General features: G+C 37.8%; 1 protein-coding gene across 2 annotated transcripts in view; it reads left to right on the top strand.

The window, feature by feature from the left end:
* The window catches only part of TRDMT1 (tRNA aspartic acid methyltransferase 1), a 59,810-nt gene that overhangs the window by 13,848 nt on the left and 27,957 nt on the right, over window positions 1–18,005 (top strand). The window lies entirely within an intron of this gene.

Genomic DNA, 18,005 nt, shown 5'->3' with positions numbered 1-18,005 from the left:
GTTGATTTGTATGACAGCAAATCTATAAGTGATTACAGAACGATTATTATCATAAAGGTGTATGTGTTTAATGTTACATGTAGAATTTGGTATTTGTTGGTATCTAGAGCCTTCTTAGGATTGCTGTTGGCTTTTTGCTTTGCCCTTGGAAAATTATCAGGAATATTTCTAAAACGTGCTCTTCAGAAATAGTGCCAATCAGCTTTCATCCTGCCTAAAAACTTAAAAAAAAAAAAAAAACCCATACATCTCAGTTTTGGAAAATAGGTAGATTGTATGTTGAGATTAAAAAAATACTATAAATACCATTAGTTTACCTGGTTCAATAGTTGCTTTTACTTTTATCCACTAGTTATTTTCATTCTGGGACTTTTTTTTTTTTTTTTTTGCGGTACGCGGGCCTCTCACTGTTGTGGCCTCTCCCGTTGCGGAGCACAGGCTCCGGACGCGCAGGCTCAGCGGCCATGGCTCACGGGAAGCCCCCATTCTGGGACTTTTAATCACCACAAACCTAGCAAAAAACCTTGGACTAAGGAAAACAACTCTAGGGCTTCCCTGGTGGCACAGTGGTTGAGAGTCCGCCTTCCGATGCAGGGGACACGGGTTCGTGCCCCGGTCTGGGAAGATCCCACATGCCGCGGGGCGGCTGGGCCCGTGAGCCATGGCCGCTGAGCCTGCGCGTCTGGAGCCTGTGCTCCGCAACGGGAGAGGCCACAATAGTGAGAGGCCCGCGTACCGCAAAAAAAAAAAAAAAAAAAAAAAAAGTAAAACAACTCTATTAGAGAGTTAATCATAATAGTTCTTAAGCATCTCTTAGTGATTTTTGTTCAAACTTCATAGCGAATTTAATAATCCCTTTGTACTCAGTGAATGAGAATTTAAGCAACAAATGCCAGAGCCTTTTAACACGAACACGACCGTCATAGACTCTGGCATGTTCCTTAATTATAGGTGAATTTCGGTCCAAAAAGAATCCATAATTCAAAGACTTTACAGTTACCCATTTATAGTTAGAAGTACTTCAAACTTTAATAGATCAAATAAGAGATACTAAATAAGTAATTTTACCTTACTTCAATTTTTTTCCTAAAATCCCTGAGATTCAGATGGTAATAAAGTTCCAGAGTAATTTCTCTGTTTCTTCAGAAGGCATTTTATTTTTGTGGCCTCATTTTACTTTTGTGGTTATTATTTGCTGAGTTGATTGTTAAAAAAAAAATGTTTGTGGATTTTTGCTTACTACTGATCATTTATCTCTGCTTTACTCTCCATCCAGTGAGATTTCCTCCAGTTAATTTTGAACTGTCAGAATGTTGGTGACCATGCTTGAGGGAAAAAGATGTGCATCTATAATTTTACAGATTTTTTTGTGGGTTGGTATTTCAGTATCTGGCTAGGGAAACATACTTAAAATCCAGAGGTCTGTTTCTAATACGAGATTCTTTTGCATTTCTCCCATGACGGTAACAACAAAGGGCTTGTGATTTCATTATTTAAAATAAAAACAAAACCAAAACCCAAACATATATACATATGCCCTTAAAGACATATTTGTCATAAGACACATTTGTCTTATGACATAAGACATATTTGTCTTCAATGCAATATATTCATTTTTCCCCCAAAAGTTATAGTACTCCAAAAAGAGGATGTGACCTTATATTTTAGTTTCTCATGAAGGATCTTCATATTCCTCAACTACTGTATTTCGAACAGCAAAGTAATAAAATGCTGCTTGGATAAGTTACATTAGCCTGAAAAAACGTAATACTAGTTTAGGATGCTTGTTGAGGTCACTTGATGGAATTGATGAAAAATCATACAGCTGAATTTAGAGATAATTTTTGGGAGGATGACCTTACCATTACAGGTATTAGATACCATTGTAAACAGACCTTCTAGAAATGACATTGTAAAGCAATACAGTACAGGGTTACTTTGTGGAGATCACACATAGCTAATGGGTGTTTGTGTTTGGCATAAAATTTCCAGGGACATTATCATGCATGAATTCAAAAAATGCTGGATCTTAAGTAACTCTGAACAGAAGTTGATGTGCTTTTGAAAACTGTGTTAGATAACTTGAAAAGTGGCTTTATGGATGATAAAGACCATGATTTCAAAGATGCATATAGAATAAAATTGTTTCATGAAATTTGGAAAAAGTAATAGTTCTAAATGAACATAATAAGACTGTTATTTAAAATATGTTTATATAACGAAATTAATAAATTATATAATATGAAGTCATTTCCTTTCATTGTCTATATAATGGAAATGGCTGTACATCTAATTTTGGATATTCTCATGTGGAAAATGGGCAACTGGCTTTTATGCTAGTTGTCTTATATTCAGGCACGTACGTACAGTATGTGTGTGTGTGTAATGTGGATGAATGTGGACACAGAAATAGGTCGGGGAGGATGCACATCGTCCTGCTGTCAGCATGAGCTCCCGGGAGTGGAGTGGGGATGGTGGTCTTGCTGTCCTACGAGCACCAAGAACATTCCTGTTTCAGTGCGGTTGCACTTGCTGCTCCCTTGCCTGGTATGCTGCTCCCCACACAGACACACGCCTAGTCCTTCGTGTTTACTCTAATGGCATCTTCTCAGGGCTTCCCTGGCCAGTATCCAAAACTGCACCCTCTGCCCTGCCTCCCCGTACCCCTTTCTGTTTGATTTTTACCCTCAGCACTAATTACTGCCCATCGTACTATCTGTTTTACTTGTTTGTGTTTTTAATTGCCTCTCTTTCTAAAACATAAGCTCTATAAGGTTGGGATGTTTTGTGTCGGAATTTTGTTTTGTGTGTGTAAGGATTTGTTTGTTTTGTTCTATTTTGTTCACTATTGTATCCCTGGCATCAAGAATAGTGCTTGCACAGAGCAGATGCTCAATTAATATTTGTTGAATGAGTGAATAAGTTACAGGGTATGAGCATTTTAAAGATTGATGATACTGTCAAGTTCCTTTTTAAAAGGACATACCAGTTAAATCTCATAGTGTTTGTGTGACCACAGATATGCCAATATAGTATTTAAGACTATAGAATTTACTAGGTGAAATGGTTATTTTAATTTTTTGATTACTAGTGAAGTTGAATATTTTAAAAATATCATTTTGAAGGACTTCCCTGGTGGTCTGGTGGTTAAGACTCTGGGCTCCCAATGGAGGGGGCATGGGTTCGACCCCTGGTCGGGGAACTAAGATCCCACATGCCACATGGTGTGGCCCAAAAAATAAATCATTTTTACATTTAGTGCTCTTTTTATTTTTAACCGTATCTATAATACATTTATTAAAAATTGGGAAGTACTGAAAACATACTCATTTATTCATTCAGGACATAATTATTGACTGGTTTCTGTGTCGGTTACCGTGCTGTGTGATGGGGCTACATATAGACATGCCGTATTCTTTCCTCCAGAGATTATGGTCTGCGCAAGTACTGATGCTACACAAATGAAGAAGAAAATTTAAAAATAAAAATCATATGTGATGTTCATGCAGGGATAAACCCTGCTGAGGATTTAGATGATATGTTTTCAGTCTGCATTCTGCATGTGTCCATGAACATTAAATTATAGCTTTCTTTTTTCACTTAGAATATCTTGAATTTTTCCTTGCCATTAAATGTATTTTTGTAAACTTGGTTTTTTTTTTTTTTTTTGCGGTACGCAGGCCTTTCACGGTTGTGGCCTCTCCCGTTGCGGAGCACAGGCTCCGGATGTACAGGCTCAGCGGCCATGGCTCACGGGCCCAGCTGCTCCGCGGCATGTGGGATCTTCCTGGACCGGGGCACGAACCCATGTCCCTTGCATCGGCAGGTGGACCCTTAACCACTGCGCCACCAGGGAAGCCCGTAAACTTGGTTTTTAACGGTTGTGTGACATTCCATTTTATGGAATTTCCACAAATAGGTTGCTTGTAATTTTCACTATTATAAATAAAATAACATTTATACTTTATGTGAATCTTTTCTCTACATCTCTGTGTTGCCTTATATATTAGTTTTCTATTGCTGCTATAACAATTTACCATAAACTTAGTGGCTTAAAGCAACACAAATATATTATCTTACAGTGCTGGAGGTCAGCTGTCTTAAAATCAAGGTGTCGCTGGGGCTGGTTCCTTCTGAAGGCCATAGGAGAGAATCTGTTTCCTGGCCTTCTCCAGTGTCTTTAGGTCACCCTACAGGTGGCTTATGACACCTTCCTGCATCTTCAAAGCCAGAAGTGTAGCATCTTCGAATCTTTCTCTCTGACCTCTGCTTCCCTCATCGCATCTCCTTCTCTGACTCTAACCCTCCTCCATCCTTCTTGTGATTACATCAGGCCTATCGTCTTAAGCCAGGATAATCTCCTCTTTTCAATACAATCCTTAGTCATATCTGCAAAGTCCCCATTGCCATGTAAGGTAACATTTCACAGGCTTCAGGGGTTAGGATGTGGACATCTTTGAGGGGTCAGTATTCTGCCTGCCATATCTTAGGCTATGTGCCCAAAGATAAAATTGGTAAGTCCAAAGCAATTTTTAACACTTTGGGTACATACTGTCAAACTACTCCTAAAACACTGAATTCTCATTTGATGTTCATATCTGTAGTGAGAATTCCTATCACACCTGGTTTTTCTTAGCATTTGATATTCTTACTTTTTATAATAATAATAGCAAATGTTTATTGAGTGATTACTATATGGCCAGCACAAATGTAAGAGCTTCATGGGTATTAATTAATTTAATCCTCAGAAGACTATGACGTAGCTACTTTATTATCTCTGTTTTACAGGTAAAGACACTGAGGCATAAGGAGGTCAAGGAACTTGTCTAAGTCACACAGTTGGAAATGGTGAAGCTAAAATTCAAACACAGGCAGAGAAAGAGCTAACTAGTTAGATATCCATATTCTAAATCGTTCTTTCTCGGGGCACGTGAACAGATGCACACGTGTGCACACACACACACTTTGAATAAAAGATCTCTGTAGGGTGTGCCTGTGACAGCCTTGATTTAAAAAAAACAATGATAGATAATATTTGTCGACTACTATGTGGCTTAGTGGAAAAAGGTTTGCATATACTAGCCAGGAGGAGTATGGAGGAGGAAAATGAGGAATGAAGTAATTGAAGTGCATTTTCCTTTGAGGTCTTAGGACCAGCCTGTACTTTCTGGGCTAGTGCAGAATTCTGAAACTTAATTCTTCATTTAGAAGTGCCTATAGCAGAAATTCAGGGTAGGGTTTAAAACTTCATAAAGTTTATAATGATGAAAAATACAGTATAAGCTTTCAAGGAGGGTTTATTATAAAGTAAAGAGGAGCTCAATGGCAGGAGAGACATTTCTAGTTTAATCTTAGGGGTCTTTATGATCGATAACATAATTATATTTTTACAAGTCTTTTTTTTTCATTCACAACTAACTAGGTACAGGGTACTGATGCTTATATCACTTGTCATTTTTTCATTGACTTTGTCAGAATGACTATGTCAGAAATTGTCATCTTTTAAATTAGGAGAAAGCAATACCAAAAACGTTTCAACATTTTATAGGATGAACCATTCATAGATGTTCATTTACTCACAGCAAATTTATGTAAAATAGTCTTCGTTGTTTAAACCTGTAATAGGCTGGATTACATGTGTTTATTTAGATTAATGTGCTTTTAAACATGGTTGTGCCCTTAATTTAAGAGCTTAAGGTGAAGGTCTTAAATGTCATGAGAAAAATGGAGAAGACAGTTTTCTATCCCTTGAATTCTATTACGTATTTAAATAGGTAGCTTTCAACTCATATTTTGGGCCATGTGCTAATTCTTGTTGATCTCTAAAAAAACTATGTCAGTGTAGTTTAATTCTTATTGTTTTCTATTCTTTTGACTATTGTGTTGATGGGACAAAATAATGCATTGAGTTACAACTGTTTGCTGGCGCATACCTCTACCATCAAGATACAGCTCCTGTCAACATTTGCTGTTTTTCTTAACGTGCATACATATACATATACTTTATACTTACTTCGCTTAGTATGATAATATCTATGTCCATCCATGTTGCTGCAAATGGCATTATTTTGTTCTTTTTTTTTAACATCTTTATTGGGGTATAATTGCTTTACAATGATGTGTTAGTTTCTGCTTTATAACAAAGTGAATCAGTTATACATATGCATATGTTCCCATATCTCTTCCCTCTTGCGTCTCCCTCCCTCCCACCCCCCCATCCCACCCCTCCAGGCGGTCACAAAGCACCGAGCTGATATCCCTGTGCCATGTGGCTGCTTCCCACTAGCTATCTACCTTACGTTTGTTAGTGTATATATGTCCATGCCTCTCTCTCACCCTGTCACAGCTCACCCTTCCCCCTCCCCATATCCTCAAGTCCGTTCTCCAGTAGGTCTGTGTCTTTATTCCTGTCTTACCCCTAGGTTCTTCATGACATTTTTTTTTCTTAAATTCCATATATATATGTGTTAGCATACGGTATTTGTCTTTCTCTTTCTGACTGACTTCACTCTGTATGACAGACTCTAGGTCTATCCACCTCATTACAAATAGCTCAGTTGTTCTTTTTTTATGGCTCAGTAGTATTCCATTGTATATATGTATCACATCTTCTTTATCCAATCATCTGTCGATGGACATTTACATTGTTTCCATATCTTGGCTGTTCTGAATAGTGCTGCTGTGAACATAGGGGTGCATGTATCTTTTTAAGTTATAGTTTCGTCTAGATATATGCCCAGGAGGGGGATTGCTGGATCATATGGCAACTCTATTTTTAGTTTTTTGAGGACCCTCCACACTGTTTTCCATAATGGCTGCACCAACTTACATTCCCACCAACATTGTAGGAGGGTTCCCTTTTCTCCACTCCCTCTCCAGCATTTATTATTTGTAGACTTTTTAATGATGGCCATTCTGACTGGTGTGAGGTGATACCTCATTGTAGTTTTGATGTGCATTTCTCTAATAATTAGTGATGTTGAGCATCTTTTCATGTGCCTGTTGGCCATCTGTATGTCTTCTTTAGAGAAATGTCTATTTAGTTCTGCCCATTTTTGATTGGTTTTTTTTTCGTTGCTGTTGTTGAGTTGTATGAGCTGTTTGTATATTTTGGAAATTAAGCCCTTGTCAGTCGCATCATTTGCACGTATTTTCTCCCATTCTGTAGGTTGTTTTAGGTTCATTTTGTTTATGGTTTACTTTGCTGTGCAAAAGCTTCTAAGTTTCATTAGGTCCCATTTGTTTATTTTTGTTTTTATTTCTGTTGCATTGGGAGACTGACCTAAGAAAACATTGATACGATTTATGTCAGAGAATGTTTTCCCTATGTTCTCTTCTAGGAGTTTTATGGTGTCATGTCTTAACGTTTAAGCCTTTAAGCCATTTTGAGTTTATTTTTGTGTATAGTGTGAGGGTGTGTTCTAACTTTATTGATTTACATGAGGCTGTCCAACTTTCCCAATACTGTTTATTGAAGAGACTTCCCCGTTGTATTATATTCTTGACTCCTTTGTTGAAGATTAATTGTCCGTATGTGTGTGGGTTTATTTCTGGGCTCTCTATTCTGTTCCGTTGATCCATATGTCTGTTTTTGTGCCAGTACCATGCCATTTTGATTACCATAGCTTTATAGTATTGTCTGAAGTCTGGGAGGGTTATACCTCTTGCTTTGTTCTTTTTCTTCAGGATTGCTTTGGCAGTTCTGGTTCCATATAAATTTTAGGGTTGTTTGTTCTAGTTATGTGAAAAATGTTATGGGTAATTTGATAGGGATTGCCTTAAATCTGTAGATTGCTTTGGGTAGTATGGCCGTTTCAACAATATGAATTCTTCCAATCCAAGAGCATGGGATATCTTTCCATTTCTTTGTATCATCTTCAGTCTCCTTTGTTAATGTTTTATAGTTTTCAGCATATAAGTCTTTCACCTCCTTGGTCAGGTTTATTCCTAAGTCTTTTGTTTTTGTTTCTTTTTTGGGGTGTGTGTGTGTGTGTGTGTGTGTGTGTGTGTGTGTGTGATTTTAAAAGGGACTGTTTTTTTTACATTCCCTTTCTGATATTTCATTGTTAGTGTAAAGAAATGTAACCAATTTTGTGATTTCTGAAATGCAAGAATCTTTAAAAAGAAACAAGTAATATACTTTGGTAATTATTTTAAACTCAGAATCCTTGCATGTCTGTTTTTGCTTAATACTTTTATTCTTAATTAAACTATCACTTTGAATGAAAAGAAATAGACATTAGATGTATTCAACTGATCTTCCATTTCACAACTAGATGTCAGTGTTAACATATCTGATTAGATGTTTCAGATGTGATTATAATGAGGTAATTCAAGAATTACTCACCTATATGAGATACAGTTCACAAAAAAAAATAAGGAAAAGAAGAAAAAAAGCTACTTATTTCAAAGTAGGCCAGTTAATTTTATATTTACATTTAAAAATATTGATTTTCTTCCCCACCTTAGCTATCCATGAACAATTAAACTGTTTGATGCATTTGGTTAGGAAAGGCAGGTAGCGTGTGAACTTGTACCTTTTTACTACTACCAACCAGATGTTCTCCCCTTCAACTTTTCCAGAAAGTGTGATCAGAAAAAGAAGGAAAATAACCATTATTCAAAGGTGGGGTGTGTGTGTGTGTGTGTGTGTGTGTGTGTCTGTTTCTTGCTCACTTTAATAAGAAACATATTTAAGAGCAAGAATTACGCATGTATTTTCAGTGACATTTCTTTTTTGTTTTTTGGGGTTTTTTTTGTATTTTCTCTATCACTTTTATTATTTTTTTAAAAAATTATTTTTTATACGGCAGGTTCTTATTAGTTATCTATTTTATGCACATTAGTGTATACATGTCAATCCCAATCTCCAAATTCATCCCCCCCCCGACTTTTCCCCCTTGGTGTCCATATGGTGTTCTCTAAATCTGTCTCTATTTCTGCCTTGCAAACCCGTTCATCTGTACCATTTTTCTAGATTCCACATATATGTGTTAATATATGATATTTGTTTTTCTCTTTCTGACTTCACTCTGTTTGACAGTCTCTAGGTCCATCCACATCTCTACAAATGATCCAATTTCATTCCTTTATATGGCTGAGTAATATTGTATATATGTATGACATCTTCTTTATCCATTTGTCTGTTGATGGGCATTTAGGTTGCTTCTATGACCTGGCTATTGTAAATAGAGCTGCAGTGAACATTGGGGTGCATCTGTCTTTTTGAATTATGGTTTTCTCTGGGTATATGCCCAGTAGTGGGATTGCTGGGTCATATGGTAATTCTATTTTAGTTTTTTAAGGAACCTCCATACTGTTCTCCACAGTGACTGTATCAATTTACATTCCCACCAATAGTACAAGAGGGTTCCCTTTTCTCCACACCCTCTCCAGCATTTGCTGTTTGTAGATTTTCTGATGATGCCCATTCTAACTGGTGTGAGCTGATACCTCATTGTACTTTTGATTTTCATTTCTCTAATAATTAGTGATGTTGAGCAGCTTTTCATGTGCCTCTTGGCCATCTGTATGTCTTCTTTGGAGAAATGTCTATTTAGGTCTTCTGCCCATTTTTTGATTGGGTTGTTTTTTTTAATATTGAGCTGCATGAACTATTTATATATTTTGGAGGTTAATCCTTTGTCCATTGATTCGTTTGCAAATATTTTTTTCCCATTCTGAGGTTGTCTTTTCGTCTTGTTTATAGCTTCCTTTGCTGTGCAAAAGCTTTTAAGTTTCATTAGGTCCCATTTGTTTATTTTTGTTTTTACTTCCATTGCTCTAGGAGGTGGGTCAAAAAAGATCTTGCTGTGATTTATGTCAAAGAGTGTTCTTCCTATGTTTTCCTCTAAGAGTTTATAGTGTCTGGTCTTACATTTAGGTCTTTAATCCATTTTGAGTTTATTTTTGTGTATAGTGTTAGGGAGTGTTCTAATTTCATTCTTTGACATGTAGCTGTCCAGTTTTCACAGAACCGCTTAATGAAGAGACTGTCTTTTCTCCATTGTATATCCTTGCCTCCTTTCTCATAGATTAGTTGACCATAGGTGTGTGAGTTATCTCTGGGCTTTCTATCCTGTTCCGTTGATCTATATTTCTGTTTTTGTGCCAGTACTATACTGTCTTGATTACTGTAGCTTTGTAGTATAGTCTGAAGTCAGGGAGTCTGATTCCTCCAGCTCTGTTTTTTTTTCCTTAAGATTGCTTTGGCTATTCAGGGTCTTTTGTGTCTCCATACAAATTTTAAGACTTTTTTTGTTCCAGTTCTGTAAAAAAATGCTATTGGTAATTTGATAGGGATTGCATTGAATCTGTAGATTGCTTTGGGTAGGAAAGTCATTTGCCACATTATTGATTTTTCCAGTCGAAGAACATGGTGTATCTCTCCATCTGTTTATATCATCTTTGATTTCTTTCATCAGTGTCTTACAGTATTCTGAGTACAGGTCTTTTACCTCCTTAGGTAAGTTTATTCCTAGGTAATTTATTCTTTTCGTTGCAATGGTGAATGGGATTGTTTCCTTCATTTCTCTTTCTGATCTTTCGTTGTTAGTGTATAGGAATGCAAGAGATTTCTGTGCATTAATTTTGTATACTGCAACTTTACCAAATTCATTGATTAGCTCTAGTAGTTTTCTGGTAGCATCTTTAGGATTCTCTATGTCTAGTATCATGTCATCTGCAAACAGTGACAGTTTTACTTCTTCATTTCCAATTTAGATTCCTTTTATTTCTTTTTCTTCTCTGATTGCCATGGCTAGGACTTCCAAAACTATGTTGAATAATAGTGGCGAGAGTGGACGTCCTTGTCTTGTTCCCGATCTTAGAGGAAATGCTTTCAGTTTTTCACCATTGAGAATGATGTTTGCTGTAGGTTTGTCATATATGGTCTTTATTATGTTGAGGTAGGTTCCCTCTATGCCAACTTTCTGGAGTGTTTTTGTCATAAATGGGTGTTGAATTTTGTCAAAAGCTTTTTCTGCATCTATTGAGATGATCATATGGCTTTTATTCTTCAATTTGTTAATATGATGTATCATATTGATTGACTTGCATATATGGAAGAATCCTTGCATCCCTGGGATAAATCCCACTTGATCATGAGGTATGATCCTTTTAATGTGTTGTTGGATTCTGTTTGCTAGTATTTTGTTGAGAATTTTTGCATCTATATTCATCAGTGATATTGGTCTCTAATTTTCTTTTTTTTGTAGTACCTTTGTCTGGTTTTGGTATTAGGGTGATGGTGGCCTCATAGAATGAGTTTGGGAGTGTTCCTTCCTCTGCAGTTTTTTGGAAGAGTTTGAGAAGGACGGGTGTTAGCTCTTCTCTAAATGTTTGATAGAATTCACCTGTGAAGCCATCTGTTCCTGGACTTTGTTTGTTGGAAGATTTTTAATCACAGTTTCAATGTCATTACTTGTGATTGGCCTGTTCATGTTTTCTGTTTCTTCCTGGTTCAGTGTTGGAAGGTTATACCTTTCTAAGAATGTGTTCATTTCTTCCAGGTTGTCCATTTTATTGGCATACAGTCACTTGTAGTAGTCTCTTACGATGCTTTGTATTTCTGTGGTGTCTGTTGTAACTTCTCCTTTTTCATTTCTAATTTTATTGATTTGAGTCCTCTCCCTCTTTTTCTTGATCAGTCTGGCTAAAGGTTTATCAATTTTGTTTACCTTCTCAAATAAACAGCTTTTAGTTTTATTGATCTTTGCTATTGTTTTCTTTGTTTCTATTTCATTTATTTCTGCTCTGATCTTTATGATTTCTTTCCTTCTGCTAACTTTGGGTTTTGTTTGTTCTTTCTCTAGTTCCTTTAGGTGTAAGGTTAGATTTTTTATTTGAGATTTTTCTTGTTTGCTGAGGTAGGATTGTATTGCTATAAACTTCCCTCAAAGAACTGCTTTTGTTGCATCCCATAGGTTTTGGATTGTCGTGTTTTCATTGTCATTTGTCTCTAGGTATTTTTTGATTTCCTCTTTGATTTCTTCAGTGATCTCTTGGTTATTTAGTAACATATTGTTTAGCCTCCATGTGTTCGTGTTTTTTACGTTTTTCACCTGTAATTTATTTCTAATCTGATAGCACTGTCGTTGGAAAAGATGCATGATATGATTTCAATTTTCTTAAATTTACCAAGGCTTGATTTGTGACCCAAGATGTGATCTATCCTGGAGAATGTTCCGTGTGCACTTGAGAAGAAAGTGTAATATTGCTGTTTTTAGATAGAATGTCCTATAAATATCAATTAAATCTGTTTGGTCTATTGTGTCATTTAAAGCTTCTGTTTCCTTATTAATTTTCTTTCTGGATGATCTGTCCATTGGTGTAAGTGAGGTGTTAAAGTCCCCCACTATTATTGTGTTACTGTTGATTTCCTCTTTTATGGCTATTAGCATTTGCCTTATGTATTGAGGCGCTTCTATGTTGGGTGCATATATATTTATAATTGTTATATCTTCTTCTTGGATTGATCTCTTGATCATTATGTAGTGTCCTTCGTTGTCTCTTGTAACATTCTTTATTTTAAAGTCTATTTTATCTGATATGAGGATTGCTACTCCAGCTTTCTTTTAATTTCCATTTGCATGGAATATCTTTTTCCATCCCCTCACTTTCAGTCTGTATGTGTCCCTAGGTCTGAAGTGGGTCCTTGTAGACAACATATATATGGGTTTTGTTTTTGTATCCACTCAGCGAACCTGTGTCTTTTGGTTGGAACATTTAATCCATTCACATTTCAGGTAATTATCAATATATATGTTCCTATTCCCATTTTATTAATTGTTTTGGGTTTGTTTTTGTAGGTCCTTTTCTTCCCTTGTGTTTCCCCACTTACAGAAGTTCCTTTAGCATTTTCTGTAAAGCTGGTTTGGTGGTGCTGAATTCTCTTAGCTTTTGCTTGTCTGTAAAGCTTTTGATTTCTCCATGGAATCTGAATGAGATCCTTGCCAGGTAGAGTAACCTTGGTTGTAGGTTCTTCCCTTCCATCACTTTAAATATATCACGCCACTCCCTTCTGGCTTGTAGAGTTTCTGCTGAGAAATCAGCTGTTAACCTTATGGGAGTTCCCCTGTGTGTTATTTGTCATTTTTCCTTTGTTGCTTTCAATAATTTTTCTTTGTCTTTAATTTTTGTCAATTTGATTGCTACGTGTCTTGGTGTTTCTCCTTGGGTTTATCCTGCCTGGGACTCTCTGCACTTCCTGGACTTGGGTGGCTATTTCCTTTCCCATGTTATGGAAGTTTTTGACTATAATCTTTTCAAATATTTTCTCGGGTCCTTTTTCTCTCTCTTCTTCTGGGACCCCTATAATGCAAATGTTGGTGAGCTTAATGTTGTCCCAGAGGTCTCTTAGGCTGTCTTCAATTCTTTTCATTCTTTTTTCTTTATTCTGTTCTGTAGCAGTGAATTCCACCATTCTGTCTTACAGGTCACTTATCCATTCTTCTGCCTCAGTTATTCTTTTTTTAAATTTTTAACATTTATTTATTTATTTTTGGGTATGTTGGGTCTTTGTTGCTGTGTGTGGGCTTTCTCTAGTTGCAGCGAACGGGGGCTACCTACTCTTCATTGTGGTGCGCAGGCTTCTCATTGAGGTGGCTTCTCTTGTTGTGGAGTATTGGCTCTAAGTGCACGGGCTTCAGTAGTCATGGCACAAGGGCTCAGTAGTTGTGGCTTGCAGGCTCTAGAGCACAGGCTCAGTAGTTGTGGCGCATGAGCTTCGTTGCTCTGTGGCATGTGGGATCTTCCTGGACCAGGACTTGAACCTGTGTCCCCTGCATTGGCAGGTGGATTCTTAACCACTGTGCCACCAGGGAGGTCCCTGCCTCAATTATTCTGCTATTGATCCCTTCTAGTGTATTTTTCATTTCAGTTATTGTATTGTTCATCTGTTTGTTTGTTCTTTAATTCTTCTAGGTCTTTGTTAAACATTTCTTGCATCTTCTCAATCTTTACCTCTATTCTTTTTCTGAGGTCCTGGATCATCGTCACTATCATTATTCTCAATTCTTTTTCTGGAAGGCTGCCTATCTCCACTTCATTTAGTTGTTTTTCTGGGGTTTTATCTTGTTCATTCATCTGGTACATAGCCCTGTGCCTTTTCATTTTGTCTGTCTTTCTGTGACTGTGCTTTTCATTCCGCAGGCTGAAGAATTGTAGTTCTTCTTGCTTCTGCTCTCTGCCTTCCGGTGGATGAGGCTATCTAAGAGGCTTGTGAAAGCTTCCTGATGGGAGGGACTGGTGGTGGGTAGAGCTGGGTGTTGTTCTGGTGGGCAGAGCTCAGTAAAACTTTAATATGCTTGTCTGTTGATGGGTGGGGCTGGGTGGGGCTGGGTTCCCTACCTGTTGGTTCTTTGGCCTGAGGCGGCCCAGCACTGGAGCCTACCTGGCTCTTTGGTGGGGCAAATGGTGGACTCTGGGGGGGCTCACACCAAGGAGTACTTCCCAGAGTAGTACTTGTCCCCACGGTGAGCCACAGGCACCCCTGCCTCTGCAGGAGACCCTCCAACACTAGCAGGTAGGTCTGGTTTAGTTTCCTATGGGGTCACTACTTCTTCCCCCTGTGTCCTGATGCACACATTACTTTGTGTGTACCCTCCAAGAGTGGAGTCTCTGTTTCCCCCAGTCCTGTTGAAGTCCTGCAGTCAAATCCCGCTAGCCTTCAAAGTCTGATTCTCTGGGAATTGCTCCTCCCGTTGCCGGACCGCCAGGTTGGGAAGCCTGATGTGGGGCTCAGAACCTTCATTCCAGTGGGTGGACTTCTGTGGTATAATTGTTCTCCAGTTTGTAAGTCGTCCACCCAGCGGTTATGCAATTTTATTTTATCGTGATTGCGCCCCTCCTACCGTCTCACTGCAGTTTCTCCTTTGTCTTTGGATGTAGGGTATCTTTGTTGTGAGTTCCAGTGTCTTCCTGTCGATGATTGCTCAGCTGTTAGTTGTGATTCCAGTGCTCTTGCAAGAGGGGGTGAGCGCACGTCCTTCTACTCCGCCACCTTGAGCCAGTCTTCATTTTCCATGGCATTTCTACCATTTCACCTAGCAGTCTCTCTTGACATAATTAACTCTGCTGGTTTTAGTTTAGATCGCATATAAATGGGAGTATGATACCCCTTAAACTGTCCTTGTAGATCTAATATGACAATCCTTTAAAATCATTTATGTTGCATTTCTTTTTTCTACTTTTTAAAATTTTTATTTATTTATTTATTTATTTTTGACTGTGTTGGGTCTTCGTTTCTGTGCGAGGGCTTTCTCTAGTTGCGGCAAGTGGGGGCCACTCTTCATTGCGGTGTGTGGGCCTTTCACTATCGTGGCCTCTCCTGTTGCGGAGCACAGGCTCCAGACGTGCAGGCTCAGTAGTTGTGACTCACGGGCCTAGTTGCTCCGCAGCATGTGGGATCTTCCCAGACCAGGGCTCGAACCCGTGCCCCCTGCATTGGTAGGCAGATTCTCAACCGCTGCACCGCCAGGGAAGCCCCCAGTGTTGCATTTCTCTAACTGGAATGTCTTAGTATCTATGCTTCTTGTTGATAACTATGCAGTCCAGAATAATAACTGAAATACCATGAATAAAATCCAGGTAAAGCAATAGATAAAAGTGTTGAAAACCCATCCTCTCCTTCTCCTTCCCCAGAAGATCCTGTGGATCCCATTTCCCCAATTCTCTGTCCCCTTTGAGAATTACTACTCCTGGATAGGTTAAGTGATGGAGCTCACTTAGGCAAAAATCTGTTGAATTATATTTTTTTGGTTATTTTTAGTTAAACATTTTCAAAATCTGTGTGTATAGCTTAACAAAGATTTTTGGAGGCTATAGATTTAAAGTGTACAGTAAGAAATATCAAAACAACTTGTCTTTGGAGCTCAATTTAAGATTTTGATAGAATTGAAAGGCTTGATTTTAAGAGTGTTATTTATAAGTTCAACTTTTTCCTTGGTTACACACTCATACCCCAAAACAATCTGTTTTGAAAAGGCAGGTTGAATTCGTGTCAGTAAGGGCTTAGTATGTTTATTTTTCGTCATGGAAATAACTTTTTAGGTCATGCGGTAGATCCTATTTTATAACAGTCTAAAATATGTGCAAACAGTGCACTTGTTTATTGACTTTAAAAATCTATTGTTTCCTGAGAAAGAATTTTCGGTTCATCAGTTCTTTCATCACCACATAAAGCACTCATTTGGCAGTTGAGTTTTATCAGTTTTTATGTCTTCCAGGCACTTAATACAAGAACATAAAATTAATTATTGATTATAGTAGAGATTTGGCACATCACTGTGGATTTTCAGTCATCCTGAAAAAGGAGAAAAATCACATCAACTAACTCCAGGCAATCCCAGCTTGCTGTATATATAACAGAAAGACAAGCATCATGCTAATTACAACATATCTTATTTAGCAGAACAGTAGAATAGTTCAGTGAAGTTATTTAGTTCTGAGCTCTCTTAAAATGATTAGTAGTTGTATAGTTCTTGACCTGGATTATAAGGTTTGTGATTTTGCAAATTGATCCTTATATACTAATTTTTTTTAGTTTGTTTAAAAACCTTGATTTATGTTTCAAGATCTCTCTGATGCCTTTGACAGAGATATAATTTAGAACTTAAATTGACTTCATACAAAGGCAAGTAAACTAGTTATTGAATTTAAACTCACTTAGAGGCAGCTGCCTATGATATTACTAACTGGACCTTGAAGTTCCAGTGACCTACATACAAGGCAGCAGGGTACCTAGAAGATAACTGATCCTAGCCCAGGGTCTTGAGCCTAGCTAGTAGTATACATGAAGTAAATATTTACTTAGACACATTCATCCCCTGTTTTCTCTCTGGCATTATCTTTTGTAGGCCTCAGTGTAGGGTTGTGATTGTTTCCTGAATGTGTGTGAGCTTTCCTCCTTGCCCCGTCTTCTGAGATCTGGGTTTTATTTCCAGGTGCCTGCTGCATGAAGCCTAGCTCCTCACATCCTAATATTTTTCTTTTTCATTTTTTGATATTTGGGCTGCCTAATTTAACTATGAACAGAAATGGTTATTAAAGAAATAGCTATTTGGAGTTACTATGTAATTTTGTAACATTTTCTCTGATGATTTTCCTAAGATTTCTCAAATACTTTTATTTTAAAAACTCTTCACATTTTCTACCGATTTGGGACAGGGTTTACACATAATTGGGTTTGTATGTGTTTGGGGAAGAAGTGCAAAGAGGGTGATAATTGCCAAATATAACAGCAGCTACGTGTACATGGTTGAAATCTTGACTGCCATTTAAAGACTATGACAAAATTTTCTGAATCTGAAAGCATTATGAAAAAATACCTTTCTTTAGCAGCAAGGCAGATGGGCAGTGAAGGCAGACATGCCCTTGTAATTATTTCTCTTGCTCTTCTCACCTTCTCTCTGTCAAAATTTTTAATTTTTAGTCTGTGAGCTTTCTAGATTTGGACACCAATTAATTTTTCATCTCCTTTAAAAACTTACCTAAACTTTCAACAGGTGAATTTTGTGATATGTGAGTTGCATGTCAATAAAGCTATTTGAAAACAAAACGAAACAAATTTACGTGAAACTTAGCAAAACTTACCTAAAAGCATTTTCAGTGGTATTGGGAAGCAGCATTGTATTAATGTTAGAAGTTGAAGAACAAATGTTAGTTAATTTATTTATAAATTTCCAAGTGATGTGGCTTTTTTTTTTTTTTTTGCGGTACGCGGGCCTCTCAGTGTTGTGGCCTCTCCCGTTGCGGAGCACAGGCTCAGGACGCGCAGGCTCAGCGGCCATGGCTCATGGGCCCAGCCGCTCCGCGGCACGTGGGATCTTCCCAGACCGGGGCACGAGCCTGTGTCCCCTGCATCGGCAGGCGGACTCTCAACCACTGCGCCACCAGGGAAGCCCAGTGATGTGGCTTTTAAGAATATATAGTAAGTCCCCTACATACGAACCTTCAAGTTGCGAACTTTCAAAGATGTGAACGTGTGTTCTCATGTCGAATCCCGT

This window comes from Grampus griseus (assembly GCF_964374135.1).
Source record: "Grampus griseus genome assembly, chromosome: 2".
Classification (NCBI taxonomy): Eukaryota; Metazoa; Chordata; class Mammalia; order Artiodactyla; family Delphinidae; genus Grampus; species Grampus griseus.
This window is presented reverse-complemented; position numbering and strand designations above follow the sequence as displayed.